The sequence below is a fragment of the Capsicum annuum genome, chromosome 1, assembly GCF_002878395.1.
Source record: "Capsicum annuum cultivar UCD-10X-F1 chromosome 1, UCD10Xv1.1, whole genome shotgun sequence".
Lineage (NCBI taxonomy): Eukaryota > Viridiplantae > Streptophyta > Magnoliopsida > Solanales > Solanaceae > Capsicum > Capsicum annuum.
Genome location: NC_061111.1, coordinates 235558908 through 235568264, shown reverse-complemented (window position 1 = coordinate 235568264; position 9357 = coordinate 235558908).

Here is a 9357-nt window from a genome sequence, read left to right as displayed (position 1 = left end):
AAAGAAGAAAAGAAGGAAAGATTGCATGAGATGAAGGAGAGTTTTGAGAGTGTGCATTTCTAATGATCATTTATGAGATTCTATATCTATTATTATTTAGTATTACAAGTTTTAAAAGTCAAAAATCATATAAATATGATGGTAGAATTAAAATCACAATTTCTTTTTAAAAAAATTCTATGTCAAATCAATGATAACATATAAGGTAGAAGAGGGGAAATAGTATCTCAACTTACAAATTAGTATAATCTTGTCTTTAACATTAGAGAGTTAGGTTAAGGTGTTAAAGGGAGAGGAATTTGAACTTTAGTAAGCAAAAATTACTTATTACATGATATCGAATTATGTGAAATATTGACATAAAATAATAAATTTTCATACAAAAAGACTTAATTTTGTTATTTTCTTGTGCAATACTAATATCACTTTTCAAACTTTTATATAAGTAATAAAAAATTTAATTATATTCTTTTTATTTATAAAGAATGTGCGAAATGTGAAAAATTGTGAAATAAGAAACATATGTTTGGAAAGAACACCGTATAAATAAATACAATATTAAGTTCATGTCTCACGTTATAATATATCATTATAGAAAAATATAGATTGCAATAAAAATTTATTTAGAGTTATAATATCATAATCTCCACTTAAAGACTCAATCAATCAGATGGTATGGTTGAAGAAATCACTTTAAGTGCAGATTTAGTATTTTTTGCACTAATTTTTAATTTTAACTCATTAATTTTCTTAATTAAATCGCTTTCAAAACTCTCGAACTCTTGTGTTAGCTGCTTCTCAAGTATTTCTGAATCAATCCCATCTAAAATTTTCCATGTAGTGCACTCAGAGGTCTCTTCAATTGCTTTTCCTTTTCCCTTGTCATCGATTATCACTTTTTTCTTTTGGTCCATCCTCGCATGTCTTTTGTGCTCATAAATTTTTTCAATTGTCTTCTTACAACTTGAGGAACACTCTGTTGCTTGTTTTGCCTGCAAGAAGTGATCAACGATCGATTCAACATCTGATTTACCAAATATAAATGGCTCACTTGTAATTAAAAAAATGATGATCGCGAATTCGATTCCGCATAAAATAAAGAGATTTGTTCATTGCTTGGAGAGAGCTTTCTGTTATTGGAGAACATGATCTCCTCAAAATGCTTCTATTTTGAGAATTTTCTATCACTTATTTCTTTCATTGTAGAGCTCTTTCATGCCATGACTACAATGATAAATATGATGTATGGTTATTTTGTTGAATCAACATGTAAATCACAAATTAGAGTGAGTATGGACGAGAACAAACGTCTACATTTATAGGGGCGATAAATTTGTATATTAATTACCGCATTAACTTTTAAATCTTGTGATTAGACGAAATTAATTATCATTTTTGATTAAATTTTACATGAAATTAGACGAAATTAATTATCATTCTTGATTAAAATTTACTTGTGATTAGACAAAATTAATTCTCATCCTTGGCTAAACTTAACTTGTGATTAGACAAAATTAATTTTCATCCTTGACTAAACTTAACTTGTGATTAGACGAAATTAATTCTTGTTGACTCCTAATTTTGGTCCTCCACGACTAAAATTAATACTAGGTTTCTTCAATTTTTAATAAAATTGAAATATTTATTTCATCCAAATGAATGCACTCTAAAGTATTTATTTGGGTTAATTTTATCATTTAAGTGACGATTATACGCTTTTGTATTTACATATACGAGACTGTATAAATTTTGTTACTTAAATGAACATTTTTATCAAAATTGAATTTTCATTGAGATTAAGATTGAAAATTAATCCAAACAGATAAAGTCTTGATTGAAATATAATTTGTTCTCAAAATCAATTTATTTGGAGAAATATTTGTTTGATTTTATTAAATCAAGAAGCTCGGGATTAAACGAGGTATTAATTCGTATCGAGTTTTAATTAATTGAGCCGATCTATTAAATTTGGTCATAATTAAAATTAAGTTGACCATAATTGCGATGAAATTGACCAATTAATTTTTAATTTGACCAAATATTTAATGAATTGACTAAATTCTAAATTGATTGAGGTTATTTTTTTTAAAAATAATAATCCTAAATTCTACCCAAACCAGCCCATTCTTTTTTACCCGACCCAAGCCCACCTTTCAATCCTTGACCCAGCACAAACACAATACCCAATCTGCGTCAGCCATTCCAGTCCACAACTACAGAAACCAAACCGGCCCAATCTCCCATTCCCTTTCCCTATACCAGATCCCCAATAAATCACCCTTGACCCGGCCCATTCTTCTCCTCTTCCACAAACAAACAACAACAAACAGCTTCCAACGCACAACTAATTGTACAGCGTACAACGCTCCATCAACAACGTAGAACAATAATCCGCGACAACAACTCCAAAAATTCGGCGAACCACATGGGCGACCCGACCCGTAATTCGACTCGCGACAACAGCTCAACCAGTAGTCGCTAAAATCGAAAATTTAAATTTGAATTTTAAAATTTATACTAGATTGTACAATTCTACCTCAACATTGTATTTTTTTTCATTTTTGAAATTCAAAATTTGTATTAGATTGTACAATTTCACCTCACCTTTTTCTCCAACAAACCTTACACTCAATTTAAAATTTCAAAAACACCCCTAAGTTCTTTCTTCCACATTGGCAAAGAATTCAATCCTCATTTTTCCTATAAATACTATCACTATTTTGGTAGAAAGACCAAGTTTCAAAAAGTGAAAATTTTTTTTTGAGCAAAGAGTTAATTTTTTTTAGTAAAATTTTTAACCCGAAAGATTGCTTTTCGGTGGTGATCAAGACTCCAAAGAGAGCTTGAAGTCCCCTTCTGCTGCTCCGAAAAAGATAAACACACCTTTTCCTTTTAGTTTTGTTATAATTTTCTTCTTCATCTCCTTCTTCGTAGATTCGTAGTTGTATTTTTGTTTGTTGGGATTGTTTGTTGTAGACGGTCTTGAAGGCCATAGGATGTTATGATGTCAATATTATGGCTATTTTTATGTTCATGGTATAAAATGAGCTAATGTGTTTCTTTGACTTTATTCTTTGATTATTATAATTAGATCGTTTAAGTTTCAATCTTTGCTTGATTAAAATACGTTCTCATGCCTTGTTTAAATTCATTGTTGGTGGATATGCTCGCCTTTAGCATGCAAATTCGTTTCCTTTATATTGAAAAGAATAGTTACTATTGTTTGTTTCGCCTTAGTAAATTAGATCGATAAAGTTTAGACCTTTTCTTGATTAAAATACGTAAGCCTTGTTTAAATTCTTTATTGACGGATATGTTTGCTTTTAACATGTAAAGTTGCTTCCTTTATGTCGAAAAGAATAGTTACTATTGTTAAGGGTCTGTGAAATTATTTCTCAATTTGAAGTAATGAGTTATCCGTATCTAGAATTTGATTTTATTTATGAAAGACATATCATAGTGTGTTATGTTTGCCTAGCAATTTGAAAAATCACCGCTTAAGATTGAAGTTGACCACTTTGACATACACATGATAGTTGACTCATTCACATTTAGAAATTATAATTCAAGTGCTACTTTTAAGATCTAACTCCTTTATAGATCCTTGATTCTTTTGATTAAAGAGTTATTTTTCTCTATGATTATATGTCACGATGAAATGCTAAGTTCTTTTGATATATGTTTGCAGTCATGATTTACTCATTTTCGTGGTCAAAGTTGTCTTTGATTTTCTCTTGTTTAGATTGAAAAGTTGTTAGGGTTATAATTTTGTTAAAATAGTGCAGAACTAAAATAGAAGTTGACATAATTGGACACTTTTTTCTTAGAATTAATCTTTTATCATTTTTTCTATCTTGTCTTTGAATATAATTTCTCAAACATGTTTAATATATGCTATTTGCTTCACCTCGCTTATTGATTTATTTCTTGAAGTATTTTTGTGCATTTAGACGTTCCATTGTTCTTCATATACTGCCATGAATTTTTCTTCAAATCTATTGATTGACTCCATTCGGTATTAAAAAAAATATTATTATATTAGTATGACTTGTATTTAATATTTGAGATGTCACAAAAAGATTTCCTCATCTTATGCTCATTCCCCCCCCCCCCCTCCCCCCCCTTTTTTTTTTTGTTAATAAAAACATGCCTTAAACTATATCATATCATAGTATTTGGTGCAAATATATGTTAATCTATAGGAAATATTTGTCCAGATTTTAAGCAACTATACTTATGGGTCAATTGTCTTCTTTTCAAGGATTAGTTGATTATATTGTGCTAAGCTCGATTTTTGTAAGATTGTTTCAGATATAGGTTAATTTCTTTTCATTGAATAATTTGATTTGTTTTTGGGGTCATAGTATACCGTTTCTTTATGCTTGAGAATATCATTTTTCCATCTCATCATTTATCTATTAAGTATAGAATTTTCGAACACATTAATTTTTTTCTTTTTTTCCATGAATCTGTTTTGGAGTCCAAATGGACTCCTTTCCTCCTGCATTTCATAATGGGTCAATGAGGCCCACCTCTTCGAGTCAAATTTGAAGTTTAAATTCAAAGTCAGTTATATGGCGTGCAGGTGCAAGAAAATGAAAGACGAAGAAAAATGGATCAAAACTCATTGATGAGGTCGCTAAGAGACTTGAAAAGTCTCATTTTTATTATTGTCTTATTCTTTTTTTCTTTATTTATTCATGTATTTGTTCATTCATTTGGGCCTTGAAGTCAAAATTTGTAATTTAATACAGGTGAAGCGAATTTTTGGGCCTTCAAGGTTCGAAAACTAGTTTAGGACAGGGTATGAGCCCAAAACCCAAATGATTAGATTAGGACAAGTGCAAGCAGGGAAAAACTCAAATGATTAGATTAGGACAGATTGTGGGCTGAAAGTCTAATTAGATTAGGACAGATTCATTGAATGATTTGAGCCTAATGACCTAACTCCTTTAGTCTTCCCCTTTTCCCTTTATATGCTAGTTTTTTTTTAGACTTAGTTAAAATTTTCGATTAGTCGTTAAAATTCATTTGGCATAAATCTTGAAAATAGATTTTTCCTTAATTGATTTCTTTTCAAAATCAACTTTCCCTTTTAAAGTTAGTCAAAAAGTTATTTTCAAATAGTTCAAATAACCTCAAGTTAGCGGATATTCTTGGTGCCTTAACAACCTTCTAAGAGTATTAATAGGAACCACTTACTCGAAATTTCTAAACTTATAAGATTTTTTCTGTTTTGAATCTTTTAAGTACTATTTTTATTTTTTCTTGAGATTTTCTCAAAAATCAAGTGACGATTTTGTAATTTCTTAAATTGTTTCGACATTTTCTTTAAAGTTTTGGAATAGTTTAAAAGGTCGAAAATAATATTTTTCAAATCCTTCAAATCGAAAAGCGGCAAAATAATTCTCATCCTTGATTAAACTTTACTTGTGATTAAGCGAAACTAATTCTCATTCTTGATTTCATTTTAACTAACTCGTTTAAATTTTTTGAGTTTAATATAAAAATGCCTAGTGAATACTTTATTAAAGTCTTGCAAAATTAAAAATTTTCAAATATATCCTTAGGGGTGGTAATTAGGCGAGTTGATCACATTTGGGGGGATCAAAATGGATCAAGATAACAAACGAGTCAACATCCAATTCGATCCAAATTTATTTGGGTCAAAATGAATTGAGTCAAAGCGAGTTAGATATGGGGTTATAATCCAAGTCTCCCAATTTTTACTAAGTTTTATTTGTTCTTATATAATTTTTAATACTGAATATAATTATTTTTTTCTTTATTATGACTATATATAACATATCAACTAAAATAAATCTTTTAAAAATATTTTAATAAGATTTTTCAAAAATCAATTTGGATTACATATCAACCCAATTTTAAACGGGTTTAAATGGATTGAGTTGATATATATTGAACTAATATATGAGTGGTCAATAACCAACCCTAACTTTGAAGAGATTAGGTCGGGTTGGATGGGTTGAGTTTGATTTTGCCACCTCTATATGCTCTTACTTAAACTGTCTAAATTTTATAGACGATTTTTTGGAGAAAAAATGCCCTAATACTTTTCTCTAACATCTAGGATGAATTTCTACTCAATTATATCGATTATAACATCGATTATCCTGATTAACACATGAAATTTATAGATCACTGAAGGAGATTTCTTGAAATTCTCAGAGAGAGCTATTGTTGAATGATTGTAAACATGTTTAAGATGTTCTTAGAAAGGATTTGAGGTATACTTAGCTTTCAAATACCTACGCTTAAAGTATGTCTAATCTACAACTAAATCTTCCTTTGAACTGTGGAGAAAAAACACGTATGAAAATATTTTTTATTACAAAGAGTTCTCTTAACAAAAATTTACTTGCTCAGGGGATAAGCTCACATTGACTCTTTGTATTTTAATATCGTTCTTTATTATGAACAATGTATATGTATATGATTTACCTTACAATTGAGATTATTCAAACTTGACTTCAAGGTAATGATTTTTAACATGTTTTGTCTCTATGAACGAACTATTGACTTTAAACATGAGTTTTGAAACTTGAACAATGGTTTGATTAATATATCACGTTTGCTACAATTTGTGTTAATCCTATATGGATAGTTGTGCTATTCCATGAATAGTCGTTATGAATCCTAATGAGTCGATCTCGAGAAAACTATGTTTGTCTAGAGGACCATTGACCTATGTAGATTCATAGCCCTGGTGAAACAAAGGATTCTTAAACTATAGCTCTATCAACTTGATTCGTCTGAAAGTATGACACGTGATCAACCTAATTTGCCTGAAAGTATGAGACCTATATTGATTTGATTTACCCTTGGGTTGCCATGTGCTTACTTATCGTTTCGCGCTTTATTTAGCAAGCCTGATGAGTTATTTGACTTATTTGATCCTTGAACGGTCTAACGTGATTGAGGAACTATTTCAGTTATCATCGATTTTACTGAGTTTCATGATTTACTCTATCACTAATTTTGAACTATTTCATTATAGTACTTTTATACGTCGCTAATTTGCACTTTTTTCTAAATATTGAATATTATTCCGCGTGTTGGTTGAGGATGGGACAATGAATCCCATGGTGGAAATTGGAAACTCATCAAAACACTCGTAATTAATTGGAACATCTAGGCATGAACGTTTAAAAGTTTGGGTCTTGACCAACTACCTATTGGCGATCTTTTGTCAACTTATGTGGGCTAAATTGAAATTGAATGAATTAAGATAAGTTGAGTATATAAATGTGCAAGTTATTAACCCGAATTCTTTTTTCGTTTACACCATTTAACTCAAGTTTTGAATTAAGCTAATCCAATGAAACAAATAGTACATGGGAGAAAATTAAGAAAAAAAGACATGGGAAAGCCACTCAGCCAAATTATTACCACATAAATAGCCATTTTTAAACTAATGCCATTGTGTAGCAGTCGGTCAAAAAATTTTCATGAAATGGCCATTTCTATATTTGGTCCATTAATTAATCCTTTTATAAATATTCACTATTACTTTCTTTTTTTTGGATTTAGTTATTTATTTTTTGCTAAAAAGATCTGTCTTTTTTTAAAAAATAACTAAATATAATTGCATTAAAATTGTATAGTTGTTGTACAGAGTACGTATTTGTGTAAGATATATATAGAAACTGTATGAAATATGTATATAAATTGTATAGTTATGTATAAAATACATATCTAAATTAAAATTAAACTAAAGGTTGTATAGAATGTGTATAGAAATTGTATAATTATTATGTAAAATATGAATCTGTATACAATGAGTATAGAAATTGTATCATCATTGTATAAACTATGTATATGAATGATTATTGTAGTTAAAACTTGTACAGGGTGTGTATAGAAACTATATAATTGCTGTTATGATGTGTATAGAAATTGTATCATTGTTTGTATAGAATATGCATACAATGTGTATAGAAATTATAAAATTATTGTATAAAATATATATCTCTATTTGATATCAAAGATTCATGTATTTGATTGATTAAACAAGAACAACAATTACAATGTTATAAAATTGCATTTGTTTATTAAAAAAAAAGGCACCAACTAGAAGAACAAAAAAGGAGTTGCAAAAAAAGCAGAGGGAAAAAAGAGCATCAATTTTTTTTTTTTAAAGTGAAGCAATGATTTTGTTTTAAAAAAGTTTAGCAGCAGACTTTTAAAAAATAATAGCTAAAAGAAAAAAAATATTTAAAAAGTGTAGCAACAAACTTTTAAAAAATAATAGCTAAAAGGAAAAAAAAAACATGAAGACAATAGCAACAAAATGCCTAAATGGCAATATTTTAAAAATGCAAAACCAATGGCCACTTGGTGGCAATTCATTTGGCCGAATGATCATTTTTGTCCATTCCCCAAAAAATTAAGTTACTTAGGTCCTGGAAGATTGATCCTAAAAGTTACTTAGGTCGAGATACTAGGTGTCAGAACAAGTAAAATAATGGGTCTTAACTTAATCTGCCCAATGTTTACCCAATTTTAATTTCTTTTTGGATAATTTGATTGAATATCAATATAAACTAAGATTAGTTTTTTCCTTTATTATGGTTTATATAAATAACAAACCGCAAAAAGATAGTATTTTCTGGCTTCACCAATTCAAGAGTATTGTGGCATCGAATTCAACTAAACATAGTATTTTTCGTTATGTAATCTATATATATATATAGATGCAAAAATTTCAAAAAAAGTTCTACCTAGTATATACATAAAAAGTAATTTTACTTTTATAATCTTTGACACTTCAAGTTCTAGATAAGAGGTATCCACCTTCTCCTTATTCTGCTCTCCTTAGCTTTCAACTTGGACATATTGAAGCAAGAGGTACGTGAGATCGATCCTAATCAATGTAATTACATAGCTAGAGTTCGTAATTTCTTCTATAATTTTAAAAAGAAAACTCCATCTCACAATCATATTTCACGCGCTCAACATCAAGTGAATATCTCTTCTTATATGTCAGTGCTCAATATGCGCATTTTGAATGATGTTTGAAAGTCTCATAAAATATAAAGTGATATGGGTGTGTTTGGTATGATGGGAAATATTTTTCATGAATAATGTTTTTCTTAAAAATAAGTTGGTTTTCTATTTATTTTCTCATGTTTGGTTGGTGAGTGAAAAATATTTTATGGTGTTTGGTTGGTGAGTAGAGACTATTTTTTAGAAAAATATTTTCTAGTGTTTGATTGGTGAGTGAACAATATTTTTTTAGAAAATACTACTAACTGTTAACTAGTATATCAGTACCTCTAGCAACTCAATAATTTGTAAGAACTAATTTAAGCATAACAAATAATATCAATATCGAAT